Here is a 15825-nt window from a genome sequence, read left to right on the forward strand (position 1 = left end):
CCCTAGATGGGTAGATCCAGACACTGTATTAACGAGCCCCCCCAGTAATACTCCTCCGTGCCTGCAGGGCTGCTGTACATTTCATGCCCTACGTTCTCCTTTGACTCGGGTAACAACAGCATGGAAGCGGAGCCAACCAGGAGTGTTTTCCAAACAGCTGTTGTATTGCCCCCATCACTTGTCTTTCCTCCGTCTGCACCACTCTGCATCGCTCCATCCCGGGCTCTGGCCTAGGCCTGCACAGATCACTGCGGGAGTATGAATGCATCACAATTCACAGCTCCTTAGTCGGCTTCCCTCCTGCTTTTCCTGTTGTAATTTGTCTGCACACCACGGGATGACCCGTGTGGGTGGGGAAGTGGGAGGAGTTCTGCTGCAAGGCTGTGAACATGGAGGGGTCCATAAGTATCAGGAAGTGCCCATAGCTTCTCTCCAGGCCCCTGGGTGAGGGTTCACTTTCTCCCTTTTGTTTCATGTTCATTTCCTCTCCCCAGTATTTCATCCGGCCTTCATGTCTGAGGTCTGTTTTTCCTTCTTACATTTCCTTTTACCCTTTCTCTCCACTTCTGTTTAGAGCACGCTTATGCTGGGGTTCAAACGAAGGAAGGGCCGCCTCATTGTGACACTGGGACTCAACATAAACCAAACCACATGTTTACAGCATCGGCTGTGATTCTCAGCCTTGTGTGCACACTGACGACATGCTGTTCTGTGGAAGTGGGGCAAGGCAGACTGGAGCCATTGTTGTATCGTTTGGGTGTGAGAATGAGGAAGTCTCTGAAGAGAGGCTGAGGGAGTGTGGTCTCCATAGATATAATCCACCTTTTTTTATAAAACCGCAAAAGCATTTTCAACTTCCCTGCCCATACAGCACACGCAGCATGTTGGAACTGCTTATGTCTTCTAGGCAAGAAGACAGAAACAGTGACACTGCAGACAGCAGCCTGGAAAACTCCGAGTAAAATGATTAAAAGCCCCAGATATTTGTTCGTTTGTGAACAAAACTGTTGAAAAAAGGAAGCAGAAGTACTGGAAAAGGAAACAACTTTGCATTTACCTCAATCACTCTATAATCATCCTCCCTGCATAGAGCTCAGTCCAGATGGTTAGGTCTGAGCCCCTATCACAACCCAACTACGAAGGAATTACGTGGGTTTCTAAAAATCATATTACGTTTGCCCAGCACTAATGTGACCAGGGTCAAGTTGTGATACACAATGTGGTGTCCCCCAGAGGCCAGAATGGAGTTTGGGACAATTGGTGAATATTGTGCAGGAGTGTGTTAGGGGTGTGACACTGCTCTCCTTTTTGCAGCCTGCTCTGACCATGGCATTTTCAGTGTGGGTTATCCTAGGCACCTTAGGTCACAAGTGGTATTACCTCTTTGTAAGCATTGATGAGACCATTACTGGAAGAGATTAATAGATGTTAAGACCAAAAGGGATAATTGTCTAGTCTTTCTGCCTGCATAACACATCCAATGAAGTGAGCTGTAGCTCACGAAAGCTTATGCTCAAATAAATTGGTTAGTCTCTAAGGTGCCACAAGTCCTCCTTTTCTTTTTGTATGGAATATAGGTGACCATTTATATGATTGATATTAATATTACAAAATTGCAATGAATCTTACAAGATATGCCATGGAAGTGGAAAAGTTATGATTTGCTAAGTATGATAATCTTGTTTATATATAATATGTATCATCTTTGTATTGTGAGTTACAAATATGTATGATATATCTGTATCTCAAACCTGTGCTGTGTTTCTTGGTGACACAGCCAGGCAGATTGGCATCAGCACTATCCAGACTGCTTAATGGCCCATCAAGGGCAATCAGCTGTACAATGAACCTATTGAGAGAAGCTAGGGGCTATGCCTGTGAGTCAGCAGGACAGGTAGAGACATGCCTGTGGACAGGGGACTCTAAGAACTTTTCCATGCCCATGCGCTTTGAGTTTGTATTTGGGATAAAGGAAATACAAGTCACATGGAAAAGGATATAAAAAAGGTAACTGCATCGTCTCCATTTTTCTTTAGCTCTGCTTCTCTCACCTTTGGAGTAACTTCTCTACAAACTGAAGTTTTGGACAAAGGATTGATAGACCCATCCAAGCTGTGGATGTATTCCAGAGGGACTTTACAAGCCAGCAAACTCACCAATGCTGCTAAGAACTTGATATATGGACTCTGAAGTCATATGTACGTATCTGATTGCTTTGACCATTTAACAACTCTCTTCTCTTTCTTTTATAATAAAAGCTTTAGTTTTTAGATATTAATGGATTGGCTGGCAGCATGGTATTTTTGTTAAGATCCAAACTAGTATTGATCTGGTAATGTGGTTGGCCCTTTGGGGAACAGAAGAACATTTTGTAAAGTGAATAGAGTTTTAAATAACTTCTCACTTTACTGGACCTATTTGTTGATTGGGAGCCAGAGACTGGGATGCAATAAAGGGGGCTGTGTGATTTCTTTTTTTTCAGCTTCTTGATAACCAGTGGGGGGGGACCAGGAGCAGTTTGTGACTGGTGGGTGAATCTAACTACAGTGTTAACCACCAGTTTTTGGGAGAATCTGCTCTTCTTTTTGCAGCCTGCTCTGACCTTGGCATTTTCAGTGTGGGGTATCCTAGGCATCTTGGGTCACAAGTGGTATTACCTCTTTGTAAGCATTGATGAGACCACTACTGGAAGAGATTAATAGATGTTAAGACCAAAAGGGATAATTGTCTAGTCTCTCTGTCTGCATAACACAAGCCAGAGAAGCTCGCCCAGCAATTCCTGCATTGAGTCCATACATTTTGGTTGAGCTAGAGCAGTGTTTCTCCATCTTTTTGATACCACAGATAGGCTTGCTGCCTTCCTAAACAGTGTCAGGGAGAGCTCAGGGACTGAGCTAGAGCATATCTTTTAGAAAGACAGACAATCTTGATTTAAAAATTCCAAGGAATGGAGAATCCACCATCTTACAGAGAGGAACCACGAAGGTTGTTATAGTGCAAGGAGCTGTAATCTGGAAAGCAGCGATTCACAAAAGGTTGTTAGAGATCATGTTGCAAATGAACTCAGAATGAGCTCACAGTGCAGTGAGGTGTTTAAGACCCCAAAATGCTATTCTTTAGCTGAACAAGCAGAGCACTAGTGAGCGGCAGTAGCCCAGAGGTGCTATAGATGCCCCTAAACAGCATTAATGGAGACTCTTACTGGGTACTCTGTCCAGTTCTATTGGCCCCACTTCAAAAATAATGTTGATAAGTTGGAAAGAGTTTAGAGAAGGGCCCCAAGAATAATCAAGGTCTGGAAAACCTGCCTGGCTAAAGGATTCTGGTCTGTTTAGCTTGTCAGAAAGAAGGTTAAGAGGTGACTTGATCACAGCGTAGGTACCTGGTTTTGGTTACAGGGCTAGCTGCACCTCTGCCTCTTTTCTTGTCTCTGGTGTTCAGTCTCTGGCCCTCGCTGATCTCAGGGTGAAATCAAATGATTCTTCCACCTTAGACTAGGCCAGGGTCTAGTTACACTACCCTGCGTGTTCCAGTTGTCGGTGCCCTGGAGGGCCGACTGATGACCTGCATTTCTTTCCTTCAGGACCCTGGGAATAGTGACAAGCAGCAAATGGAACAAAATACCAGAAGGGAAAAAAAACAAAACAGTCAAACAAACAAACAAAAAAGAGCCTATATGTGTCTATCTTAGCTAAAGTCCTACTTTGCAACCTACAGAAACTTAGATTCTCCAGACACTATCAGTGGTTCCTGTGTTTTAGGGCATATCTACATGATTAAATGCTTTGGACATTGGGGAATGCCAGGGGTGTTAATTGGCCAATTACTGTAATTCACAGACAGTTATCACACCTGGATTTCCCCTCTCCTGCCCCGCCCCTGCCCGAAGTATTTGATGGTGTGTATGCTGCCACTGTGAACTGAGATCAGGTTAACTAATCCTCTAAAAACCAGGAGCACAACAATCCACACGGCCAAGAACTGGGTGCGCTTCAGCTGATAGCCTGAGAGGCACTATTCCTTGTGGATGCCGATAAGTGCATCAACCCACAGCATGAATCATTTACTAGACCTGGCTGTTAAGGAACAGTTGTCGATACCATAGATGGTGTCTTAAAACAGTTACTTAAAAGATAAAAAAAAAAAAAAAGTCCCTAGCTTGGCCAGCTGGGGGCAGTCCAATAGATGGTCTCCTCAGGCCTAGTACCTGAGGCACCATTTCTAATTCATTCCTGGATATCTGAGAGGTAGCTCTCCCTGGCCAGGGCTCAGCCCCACAGTCTGTGGCTCATCATGGACCCTCCTGGCTGCTGTACAGAGACTGTTGCAGTCTGATTTCCCTTGGGGAAGATCAGGCTGTGAACTCCCATGCCCTACAGTCACCCCCTTTAGAGCACTTCTTACAGAGAGGAACCACGAAGGTAGGTCACACTTATAGTGCCCTTTCCTTTGAGCCAAATACACAGTCAGATCCCGTGGGCACCTTTCCTGTCTCTGGGCTCCTGGGTTGCCACATCTCGTTGTCAGTTGTGCCCTGGGAGGGCTGCTGGATCTGTGCTCCTCAGGGCACGTATTCAGAGAGTGAGTGTGTCTGAAGGCAGCACTGGCCACACCGGGACCGCAGGGAGATGTGTGTCCCAGCCAGTCACGGAGGGGAAGTGGGCTGTCTTGTACACTTCCTGCATCCTCTCCAAAGGCTTCTTTCTGTCTATGAGGCATTGCATTGCCCTCCTCACTAGGGCACCGAGGAAACTGACTCCAATGGCACCCCATGGTCCTTGGGAAGGATGCAGTGGGCCACATGCCCAGAATGGTGGAGACCCTGGCAGGGCATGGCTAATGCGTCATCATTTCCAGGTTCCTATTCAGCTTATCATACAGCTCCCCCAGGGTTCTGGGATGAGCCCGTGCCGCTGGCTGATCTGCACCTCAGTGAGGCCAAGGGAGATCTTCCTTGTCTCCTAGTTTTGTTTGGAAAGTATCGGCCTGTCCTTTGTCTTGGAGCCAGGGGCAGCCTCACCCTCCTCGTCCTCTCCCTCGGTTACTTTGTGCGCTGTCCCCATGGCATGTGGGGTGGGGTGCTGCAGTGCACGGCTGGGACACCTCCCATCAGGAGCTGCAAAACCCTGGATGCGTTCTCGCCCTCCCCACCCCCCCCCCGGTCCTGCGCTCCCTCTCACTGCCCAGCTGATCCTTTCTCCCTCGGTCTCCTCGCCCAAGTGCAGAGCGGGGTTCCCGAGCGTGTGATGTGCAGAGTAGCCATGGTGTGACTGGTGCCTGGATACCCTAACTTCCCCCCTCTGGTTGTGCTGTGCCTGTGAATCAGAGACACCTGCGGCATGGGGGGAGCCTCCGCTCTGCTGATTGTGCCAGTGGAGTGCCCAGCCCCCACACTCAGGGTACTTAGGAACAGCCCCTGCAGAAGCTGGCAGAACACCATCTGCCAATGGCCTGGGGCCCTCGACCAAAGCGAACCCCTGCAATCAAAGAGGAAGCCAGCGATGTTCCTGGAGAACTGATGTTAATACGTCCCCTGGGGCTGAGTCCTGCTAACAGGCAGGTAGCCACGTTCTGCGTGAGCTCTAGCTTCCTGACTAGGACAAACAGTGCAAGGGGCCATTCGTGCAGTGAGGCGAGCAGCAAGCTCAGTGCGAGGGGCAGATGGTGGGGTGAGGAGACCAAGGCTGGGGCTGTTCCCGAGAGCCAGGCAGCCCTGGGACAGCCCGGCTGGCTGGTGCATTTATATTTAGAGCAGACTGCACCTTGAGAGGCCAAACTTTGAATTGGGTGCAGTTTAGTGCAGTCCCAGGGCAGCCTGGCCCCTATATGTCTGCAGAGAACAGGATGTGGCCAGAAGTGCAGGCACCGGTGAGCTCTCTCTTTTCGGGGGAATACATTGTGTTAAAATGCTGCAGAGTAAATTGCAGCAGAAGCACCAGGGAGCAGAGCAGGGCCAGATACTGCACCTTGTCCCCTTTCCCCAGCACAGCACAGGCTGGAGGTGCTTTTCCAGGAACTGGTCAGTGGAGATTTTTGTTTATGCATGATTTGCATTCTTTGCCTGGCTGTCTAGCGCTCCAGGAAGGGCAGGGGGACTTTATCTCACGCCCTCAGCAGAGCGCTGTGCGGAGTAGTGGTTTCCTCTTCCCTGATGACTGAGCTCAGTGCTGTTCTGGTGTCACCCAGCTCGGGGACCCTGCTCTGTGGAGTCAAGGAACCGAGGGCTTGAAGACATGCAGCTCGTCGGGACGCATTGAGGTGAGACCTACGGCAGGGTTAGTTTGGGGGCAGGTAGAGACTGTAGCTTCCAACCTCTGTCCTCCAAGGCCCCTCCAGAGAAAACTACCCTGAAAATTAGAGAGAGGAGCTTTAAACAGAGGAGGAGGGACAGGGGCCACACAGAGAGGAAGAGGTGAAGGATTCCCCCGCTTCCCCATCCCAGCTGCTGAGGGAGGAAGGAGAAAGGAGGAAGTGCACTTTTCTCCCTTCCCCCTTGCTCTGAGCAGCTGGACAGGCTGATACACCAGTCCCTCAGAGCTGCCTTGAGCTTGAGATAAAATTTAAAAGGGTGATACTGCAAGTAAAGATGGAGCCCTGCTCCGCCATCCCCAGCCACGGCATTGGGCCCCGGGCCCCACCATCCCCAGCCACGGCATTGGGCCCCGGGCCCCACCATCCCCAGCCACGGCACAGGGCCCCGGGCCCCGCTCCACTGCCCCTGCCTGAAACACAGGGCCCCGGGCCCCGCCATCCCCAGCCACGGCTCAGGGCCCCGGGCCCCGCCATCCCCAGCCACGGCACAGGGCCCCGGGCCCCGCCATCCCCAGCCACGGCACAGGGCCCCGGGTCCCGCTCCACCGCCCCTGCCTGAAACACAGGGCCCCGGGCTCCGCTCCGCCATCCCCAGCCACGGCACAGGGCCCCGGGCCCCCACCATCCCCAGCCACGGCCCCGGGCCCCCGCCATCCCCAGCCACGGCACAGGGCCCCGGGCCCCCGCCATCCCCAGCCACGGCACAGGGCCCCGGGCCCCGCTCTGCTGCCCCTGCCTAAAACACAGAGCCCCGGGACCCGCTCTGCCATTCCCTCCCACGGCACAGGGCCCCGGCTCCGCTCCGCTGCCCCCAGCTCAGGGCCCTGGGCTTCGCTCTGCCCACAGCCCAGGCCATGGCACATGGCCTCCGGCCCTACAGGCGGGTCTTTTCTGTGTAGTTTTCAGGCCACTCCTACCAAAGAAAAAGCCTATAACCCTCTGGCTGTGGCTGTTCCATCAGTGTCTGATGATGTTTCAGCACAATGGTGTGATGTTGCAGGCTCCTAAGGGCATGTCCTAACCAGCCCCAGCAGTGCAAACATACATAAGAACTTCAGTGATGGGGGAAGTGTAAAAGATTGCTGTGAGCTGATGTGGGGAAGCCTGGGAATCTAGCTGCTCTCCAGTGCCTGTGCATGGCTACCCCCTCCCTCTCTCTAGTGTCTGGCTGAGGGCGGGTGCAGCCCCAGGCCCCTTCTCCATTGTGTTCGTATGAACAGGAATGATGGAGTGAAACCAAGCAGAGTGGAATGTAAGCTAACTACTTTGGTGTAGTCATCAACCTGTTCTATTAGTGTCTAATCCAGGCCAGGGTTTAGACAGACCATCCGCAGTGACAAGGTGCATGCAAGTTGCTCCCTCTGCTGTCTGCAAGCTAGAAATAAGGGAAAACAGAATCCCTTTGTGGCCAGCGCAGCGAATGAAGGGCCTGTCCCATCAGAGTGGAAATAGGGCATCCTTGGAACAGCTCACCGAGGGCCATGGTGGGTTCTCCGTCGCTGGCAATTTTTAAATCCAGACTGGATGTTTGTCTAAAAGCTCTGCTCTAGTTCCAAAGGAATTAATTCAGGGCAGGTCTCTGGCCTGTGTTATACAGGAGGTCAGACTAGAGATCACAGTGGTGCCTTCTGGCCTTGGAATCTCTGTGTCTATGGACATTACGCCCAAGTCCTGTTACTTCTCTGGCCGGAGAGCTGTCACTCATTTCAGGAACCAAATTCCCTGCCTTTGACACAGCTTTATGTCCGTTATGTTATCGCTGCACATTCCTGACATGAGAAATACAATTCATGCCACAAAGGTAACAGCTAGCCATTTATACCAAGTGGGGGTCCCACAGCATTTCCAGTCTCCTGCATGTACGCTCCTTTGGAATCTCCCGCTGTGGGTCTTTGTCCCACAGCCAGGCAGTGGCGCATTGTGAGGTGGGTCGTGAGGGGCACAACGCTTTGCAGGACAGTGAGGGAGATCCTCCCCTGGACCAGTGCTGCCAGCCTGACTGCCTGGGTTTCTGGTGCCACAGAAAGCTCTGTCATATGTCACCAATATTTCCTTTGCTTTCCAAACACGCAAATGAGCCAGGCTGGCAGGGTTTTCCTGTCAGCAGAACGGGTTTGCTCTCTCATGGCTGGGATACCAAGTCCTCGCAGACAATGTTAGACATCACTTTGAGTCTCAGGGACTTCCACGTAGGGTTCCACCCCTGACAACAGTACTGGCCATCCCTCTTCTCCCTCAGTCTACAGCTTTACCTGTAAACCACACAGCACTTGGGAGCATTTATAAAACAAAAATAGGTTTGTTTCACAACGCACAGTCAGCTTGTGGAACTCGTTGCCATGGGATGCTGTGAAGGCCAAAACTGTAACAGGGCTCAAAAAAGAACTAGATAAGTTCATGGAGAATAGGTCCATCAATGGCTGTTCGCTAAGACGGCCAGGGGCACAACCCCATGCTCTGGATGTCCCTAGCTTTTAACTGCCAGCAGCTGGGAGTGGACAGCAGGGGATGGATCACCCGATGATCGCCTGTTGCGTTTGCCTCTGAAGCACCTGGGATTGGCCACTGTCGGAAGATGAGCCATTGGTCTGACCCAGTACGGACGGTCTTATGTTCTTAACAAAGAATAGAGAGTTCACTAGAATTGAGAGACAGTGAGGGGGAAACAACTGGTTCCAGCACAAAATAATAAAATGCAAACCTGGGTCTGGGTCTACACTTATCAGTAGTTACCTTTGCTATCTAATAAAATAGGCTTTCCCCCCACAAAGACTAGTCCATGGCACAGCTGGCTGGTTTCACAAGCATCAGGATCCCATTATTCATGAAAGGCCCACCTGATCCTTAAGGCATTTCTTCAGTGAATGGATCCAGAATGCCTTTCCCTACACTCTGTTATACTGAAACAATCTTTTGTCTTTATTCATAGCCAGGGCACTCTCCTGCCTGCTGTATGAATCTTGATGAGTTATGCGTTTTCCATAGATACCTTTACATATTACTCTTTATGGATAAATATCCCATAAGACATGTTTGGTGTAGTGAGTTTGTCAGGTCTGAGAAAAGAGTTGTTTGCAAAGAACAGGGGACCTTTGTCAAGAGTTGCTGTGGCATGGCTCCCCCAGACATTGACACAGTCGGGCTAGCCACTGGCTATTCTGCAGGCATCCATTCTCGGCTCTCTTTTCTGGACAGGACAATTCCTGCTATGTTTTCTTTCCCCTTGAAGTGCACAATCTCATTTTCCTGCAGCACTATGCTCCAGCACAACTGCCTAGAGTTGGTACCTTTGGTCCTGTGCAACCACATCAACGGAGAGTGATCTGTTAACACCCTACAATTCTGGTGAACAGGTAACATTTTCACTGTTTGACTACCCACACAATCACGTAGCACTCCACCTCTGTGACAGAATCATTGTATTCAGTGGTGGTCAATATTTTGCTTAAGAATGCAGTGCGGTTGCTCTCCCCTGCTAGTATCAGAACTGTCCCCACATCCATTCACAGCTCAAACACTTTATTAAAATCAGGACTGGCCAGAACTGACTTTTTGGACAAGACCTTTATTTTATCAACACCCTTTTGATAGGTCTCAGACCAAACCACTTTGTCTAGATTATTCTTTTTACAGAGATCTGTGATAATTGATATATCACATCACTAAAACCTTCTACAAATCTGTGATACTAGCTTGGGGTATAGGCCAGTTGATAATAAATTCTACTTTTAGGGGATCAGGATGAATTTGCATCCCTGACCCAATGACCAAAATAAGGGACTTTAGCTGCTCCTGTTTTGCATTTTGATACCTGAGCCAGCAAACCTGCATCTTGTGAGTCTTTGCAACACAATGCCCACATGATTTTTGTGGTCTTGCCAAGTGCGGCTAAGAATGATGATCTCATCTACCTACGTGTGTGAACTCCTGTAGTCCACATAACATCTGGTTAAGTCAGTATCTCCTGGTAAGGGCCAAAGAGCTCAGGAATTTTGCACTGCTTAATACGTCTAGCGTGTCCTCAGAGTCTATGAGTCCTTGGCATAGGGTAAGGCACAGGTACTGTGACAGCATTAAGTTTTCTGTAGTCAACCCAAAGTCTTATAGGTCTATCCTTTTCGGTGGACCATGACAACGGGGGATGCCATGGGGCTACTAGGCTCTATAATTGCATGAAAACGCCTGCTGGTGGTGTTTCAACACAGCCATGATTTCTAACCTTTCCCTTGGTATTAACCCTTCACATATATCAACGTTTTCCCCGTAGCTCTCCACCACCAAATCTATTAGAGAGGCTGTGATGCAGTCCTCCTCTTTACAACATATCATACTCTCAACAGCCTCACAGTTGTGATAAGCTTTTAGTCTATGTATGGGAACAGTCTATAGGGCAACCTCCCTGAGGGGCTTCTGCACATTATAAGTAACCTCATTAACCTGCTCCACAGCCTCCAAAGGTCCTTCCCAAGAATTTTGCATCTCATGCTGCTTTACTAGGAGTAACATCAGTACCAAGCCTCCCACATCAAATGCTCGTTCACAGGCATTTCCGTTGTACCACTCTTCTTGTGAAACCTGGATTTTGCTGTCCTACATCTATCATGAATTTTAAATCCGCTCTGAGCTTGGTTATGTATTCAGCTATGGGCTTCCCCTCTGGTTCAGAGCACTCTTCTAGGAGTCCCTAACAAGATCTAGGGGGCCTCTGCCCTGTCTCTCATAAAGGAGGTCAAACTGGGCAAATCCTGTGGACTCTTGGGGTACTTCCCTGTAAGCAAATAATAGCTAAGGCAATAACTCATCCCAAAATCCAGCTGTTTTGTCCATGTATATTCTTAGCATTGGACTTAAGAGTCCAGGGAACCTTTCCACTAGACTGTTTGTCTGGGGTGGCAAGAGGCAGACTAATTGTTTTACCCCATGCTTCTTCCTCGGTTGACTAAATATTAGGGTGTGACGGGACTGGGACTCACCACCACAGCACCTCCTGCTGTTCACTCTGGGAATTAGCTCAGTTCATGCAGAGCACCCCCTGCCGGAGGTGTCCCATCCGTCTCTCACCCTCAATTGGCATCTTGACCCGCGTTGCTCCCAGTGTCCTCTTCAGGACACTGCCCTCCAGCAGTGCCCCCAAGTCCACACTCACCCCCTTCCGGGGTGCGTGTGTGTGTTTAACAGCAGTCTTTCCAGTTCGCTCCTGCCGCAGTGGCCAACCACAACCCCTCAAGTCTAGCCCCTCTGTTCAAGGGCTGGTTGCAGTCTGTCATGGCCACCCTTCCATGGCCAGGTGCTGTACAAGGAGGAAGATATTGAACAGAATCAGACCAAGGCAGATGCCTGTGGGACCCCGCCCGCTATGCCCTTCCAGCTTGATTGCGAACCATTGATAACTATTCTCCGATTAAGCTTTTCAAACCAGTCCTGCACCCTCTTTATAGGAGGTTTGTGTAGACTATATGTCTTTAGTTTATTTATGAGAAGGTCATGTGAGACAGTATCAAAAGACTTACTAAAGTCAAGATATACTGCATCTACTGCTTCTCCCCATCCACAAGGCTTGTTACTCTGTTGAAGAAGGATATTGGATTGGTTTGACTTGATTGGTTCTTAACAAATCCATGTTGGCTGTTACTTGTCACCTTATTTTCTTCTAGCTGTTTGCAAATTGATTGCTTGATTCTTTGCTCCATTATTTTTCTGGATACTGAAATTAAGAAGACTGGTCTATAATTCCCTAGGTTGTCCTTATTCCCCTTTTTATAGATAGGGACTATATTTGCCCTTTTCCAGTCCTCCGGGATCTCTCCCATCCTCCATGTGTTCTCAAAGCTCATTGCTAATGGCTCAGACGTTTCCTCAGCTAATTCCTTAAGTATTCAAGGATGTGTTTAATCAGACCCTGCCTATTTGAAGACATCCAACTTGTCTAAGTAATTCTTAACTTGTTCTTTTCCTATTTTAGTCTCAGATCCTACCTCATTTACACTGATGTTCACTATCTTAGTTGTCCAATCACTGCTAACTTTTTGGGGAAAACTGAAACAAAAAAGGCATTTAACATTTTGGCCACTGCTTCATTTTCTGTTATTGTCTTTCCCTCCTCATTGAGTAATGGGATCTACCCTGTCTTCCTCTTGCTTCTAAGGTATTTGTAAAATGTTTTCTTGTTACCCTTTAGTTCCTAGCTAGTTTAATCTCATTTTGTGCCTTGGTCTTTCTAATTTTGTCCCTACATCCATGTGTTGTTTTTTATATTCATCCTTCATAATTTGACCTAGTTTCCACTTTTTGTATGACTCTTTTTTTGAGTTTCAGGTTGTTGAAGATCTCCTGTTTAAGCCAGGGTGGGCTCGTACCAAACTTCCTAGGCATCAGGATAGTTTGCTAATGCGCACTTAATAATATCTCTTTAAAAAACTGAACCTTTTTTTCCCCCTTAGACCTGCTTTCTCTGGGATTCTACCTACCAATTCTCTGAGTTTTCTACCATCTGCCTTCTTGACGTCCATTGTCTTTACTCTGCTGTTTTTCCTCCTACCGTTCCTTAGAATCGTGAGCTCCATTATTTCATGATCACTTTCACCTAAGCAGCCTTTCACTTTCAAATTCTCAACCAGTGTCTTCCTGTTTGTCAGAATCAAATCTAGATACCTGGGAAGCTACTAGAGCAATGTATAAAACATTCAATTTGCAAATACTTGGAGGATGAGGGGTGATCATTAGCAGCCAGCATGGATTTACCAAGAACAAATTGTGCCAAACCAGCTTGATTTCTTCTTTGACAGGGTAACTGGATTGGTGTATAGGGGGAATGTGGTGGACAAGACTTTTGACACAGTCTGACATGACATTCTGATAAGTAAGCTGGAGAAATGGGGGCTCGGCAGAACTACCATTAAGTAGATACATTGGTTAAACAACCACAAACAAAGAGTAACTAGTAATGGAATGATGTTGGATTGGAGGGAGGTCTCAAGTGGGATTCCACAGGGATCTGTTCTGGTCCAGTGCTATTTAACATCCTTATTAATGATCTGGATGTAGGTCTAGAGAGCACACTGATCAAATTGGCAGATGACTCAAACCTAGGGGGGTTGCCAACACTTTGGAGGATAGAGCTACAATTCAGAGGGATCTTGCTAAATTGGAGAACTGGGCTATAGACAACACAATGAAATTCAACAAAGACAAATGTCAGGTGCCACACTTAGGGAAGAAAAAGCAAATGCACCTATACAGAATGGGGGAGAACTGGTTTGGCAGCAGCACTGCTGAGAAGGCTCTGGGAGCGGTGGTGGATCACAACCTCAACATGAGTCAGCAACGCAATGCTGTTGCAAAAAAAGCAAATGCAATTTTAGGTTGTTTTAACAGAGGCATAGCTTGCAAGTCACGGGAGATGATAGTATCACTACTCAGCACTGGTTAGGCCTCAGCTGGAGTACTGTGTCCAATTTTGGTCACCAATGTATAGAAAGAATGTAGAGAAACTGGAAAGGATCCAGAGGGGAGCAACAAAGATGATCAGAGGGATGGAATGTATGCCATATGAGCAAAGGCTGAAGGAGCTGGGTATGCTTAGTTTCAAAAAGAGGTGATTAAGGGGGAACATGAGAGCAGTCTTCAAATACTTGAAAACCTGCCACAAAAAAGATGGAGAAAAGTTACTCTTTTTTGCCACAGAGGGCAGGACTACAGCATAGCAAATTTAGATTAAATTTCAGGAAAAGCTTTGTAACTGTAAGAACAATAGGACAATGGTACAGACGCCTAGGGAGGTTGTGGAAGCTCCTTCACTGGAGGTTTTCATAAGGAAGCTGGAGCCATCTGCCTTAGATGGTTTAGTCACAACAAATCATGCATCTTGGCAGGGGGCTAGACTTGATGACCATTACAGTCCCTTCTAACCCTGATTCTAGAACAGCCTCTCCCCAGTCACGTTCTCTACCTTCTGTAATGAAAAAGTGGTCTCCAATGCATTCCAAGAACTTGTGGGATGATCTGTGCCCTGCCGTGTTATTTTCCCAACAGATGTCTGGGTAATTCAAGTCCCCCCGTCACTACTGAGTCCTGCGTCTTGGATGATTTTGTTAGTTTAAAAAAAGCCTCCTCTGCCTCTTCTTCCTAGTTCGGGGTCTATAGGAGACCTACCTTGACTTCACCCTTGGGTTTTTACCCCTTTTATCCTTACCCAGACTTTCAACAGGTCTGTCTCCACTTCTGTCTCAGCCTCAATGTAAGTGTATACACCTTTGATATACAAGGCAACAAACACCGCCTCCCTTTTTCTCCCTGCTGCTCTTCCTGAACAAGCTGTGCCCTTCTACACCAATATTGCAGTCCTGTGAATTATCCCACCACATCTATGATGCCAATTGTGTCCTAATTGTGATTTACTAGTATTTCTAGTTCCTCCTGTTTTATTCCCCATTCTTCTTGCATTAATATACAGACATCTAGCATGTTTATTAGATTTCCCCTCTGTATTCCCTTGTCTCTCCTTTGTCCCTGCTGTGATTGCCCATGTTCCCCCCAGAGGCCAACCCTTCACCCAGCTCTTTGTTTTGGACTTATCTGTGGGCTTTTGTCTCCTGCCCCCATTGAACCTAGTTTAAAGCCTGCCTCACTAGGTTAGCCTACCTGTATCCGAAGATATTCTTCCCTTTCCTTGAAAGGTGGACCCCATCTCCACTCAGCAGTCCTTCGTCTCAGAGCAACATCCCATGGTCAAGGAAGTGAAAGCCCTTCTGGTGACACCATCTGAACAGCTGTGCATTCACCTCCAGGGTGTCGGTCTCTACCTGGGCTCCTACCCTCGACTAGAAGGATGGATGAGAACACCACCTGCAGCCACAGCTCCTTCACTCTTACACCCAGAGCCCGGTAGTCACATGATCTGCTCATGGTCATACCTCACAGTATCATTTAGTGCCCATGTGGATGGACAGCATGGGGTAGTAGTTAGAAGGCCAGATGAGCCTCGGCAGTCCTTCGTAATGTGTCCGATATGTGCCCTGGGCAGGCAGCACACCTCCTGGGATGCCAGGTCAGGCCGGCAGATGAATGCTTCTATTCCCCTTAGAAGGGAGTCACCGACCATCACCATCTTCATTTCCTCCTGGGTGGTGGTGGCCATGATCCTCCTACCCGTGGGGGTACATGGCTTCTTCTCCTCCACTTAGCCCTTAGTGTCAGGGCAGCACTCTGTTTTTTATCTCTGTGGATGGTGGGTTGGGAGCAGGGATGGAACATTCCCTGCTGCCCAAAGTAACCAGCAGCTAGCTTCCTCTCTGTGAAGGAACTATTTCTTCCTGTTCTGGTGGTGCTCCTGCAGTCCTCTACAGCTGGATAGCTTCCTTGGAGGTCTCCATATGCAAGTGTTCAGTGAAAGCCTCGTGTGCATGGACGCCCCTCTGCCTGGCCACCTCCTCCTGTAGCTCTCCCACTTCCTTCCTGGGAGATTCTACCAGCAAGCCCTTCTCACACTGGATGGTCTCCCCAGCCTGGCTCTCT

General features: G+C 48.5%; 1 protein-coding gene across 10 annotated transcripts in view; it reads left to right on the forward strand.

Moving 5' to 3' along the window:
• The window catches only part of TOR4A (torsin family 4 member A), a 91158-nt gene that overhangs the window by 53068 nt on the left and 22265 nt on the right, over window positions 1-15825 (forward strand). For 7 of the 10 annotated variants that reach the window (XM_078849143.1, XM_078849144.1, XM_078849145.1 and 4 more), the window contains one exon: window positions 2037-2198. The gene's annotated coding sequence lies outside the window, so the exon portion shown is untranslated. Of the gene's footprint in view, window positions 1-2036; window positions 2199-6071; window positions 6259-9564; window positions 9666-15825 lie in introns of those variants that run through there. The other 3 variants (XM_073314177.2, XM_073314181.2, XM_073314176.2) reach the window with 2 other exon arrangements.

The sequence above is a fragment of the Lepidochelys kempii genome, chromosome 16, assembly GCF_965140285.1.
Source record: "Lepidochelys kempii isolate rLepKem1 chromosome 16, rLepKem1.hap1, whole genome shotgun sequence".
Taxonomy (NCBI): domain Eukaryota; kingdom Metazoa; phylum Chordata; order Testudines; family Cheloniidae; genus Lepidochelys; species Lepidochelys kempii.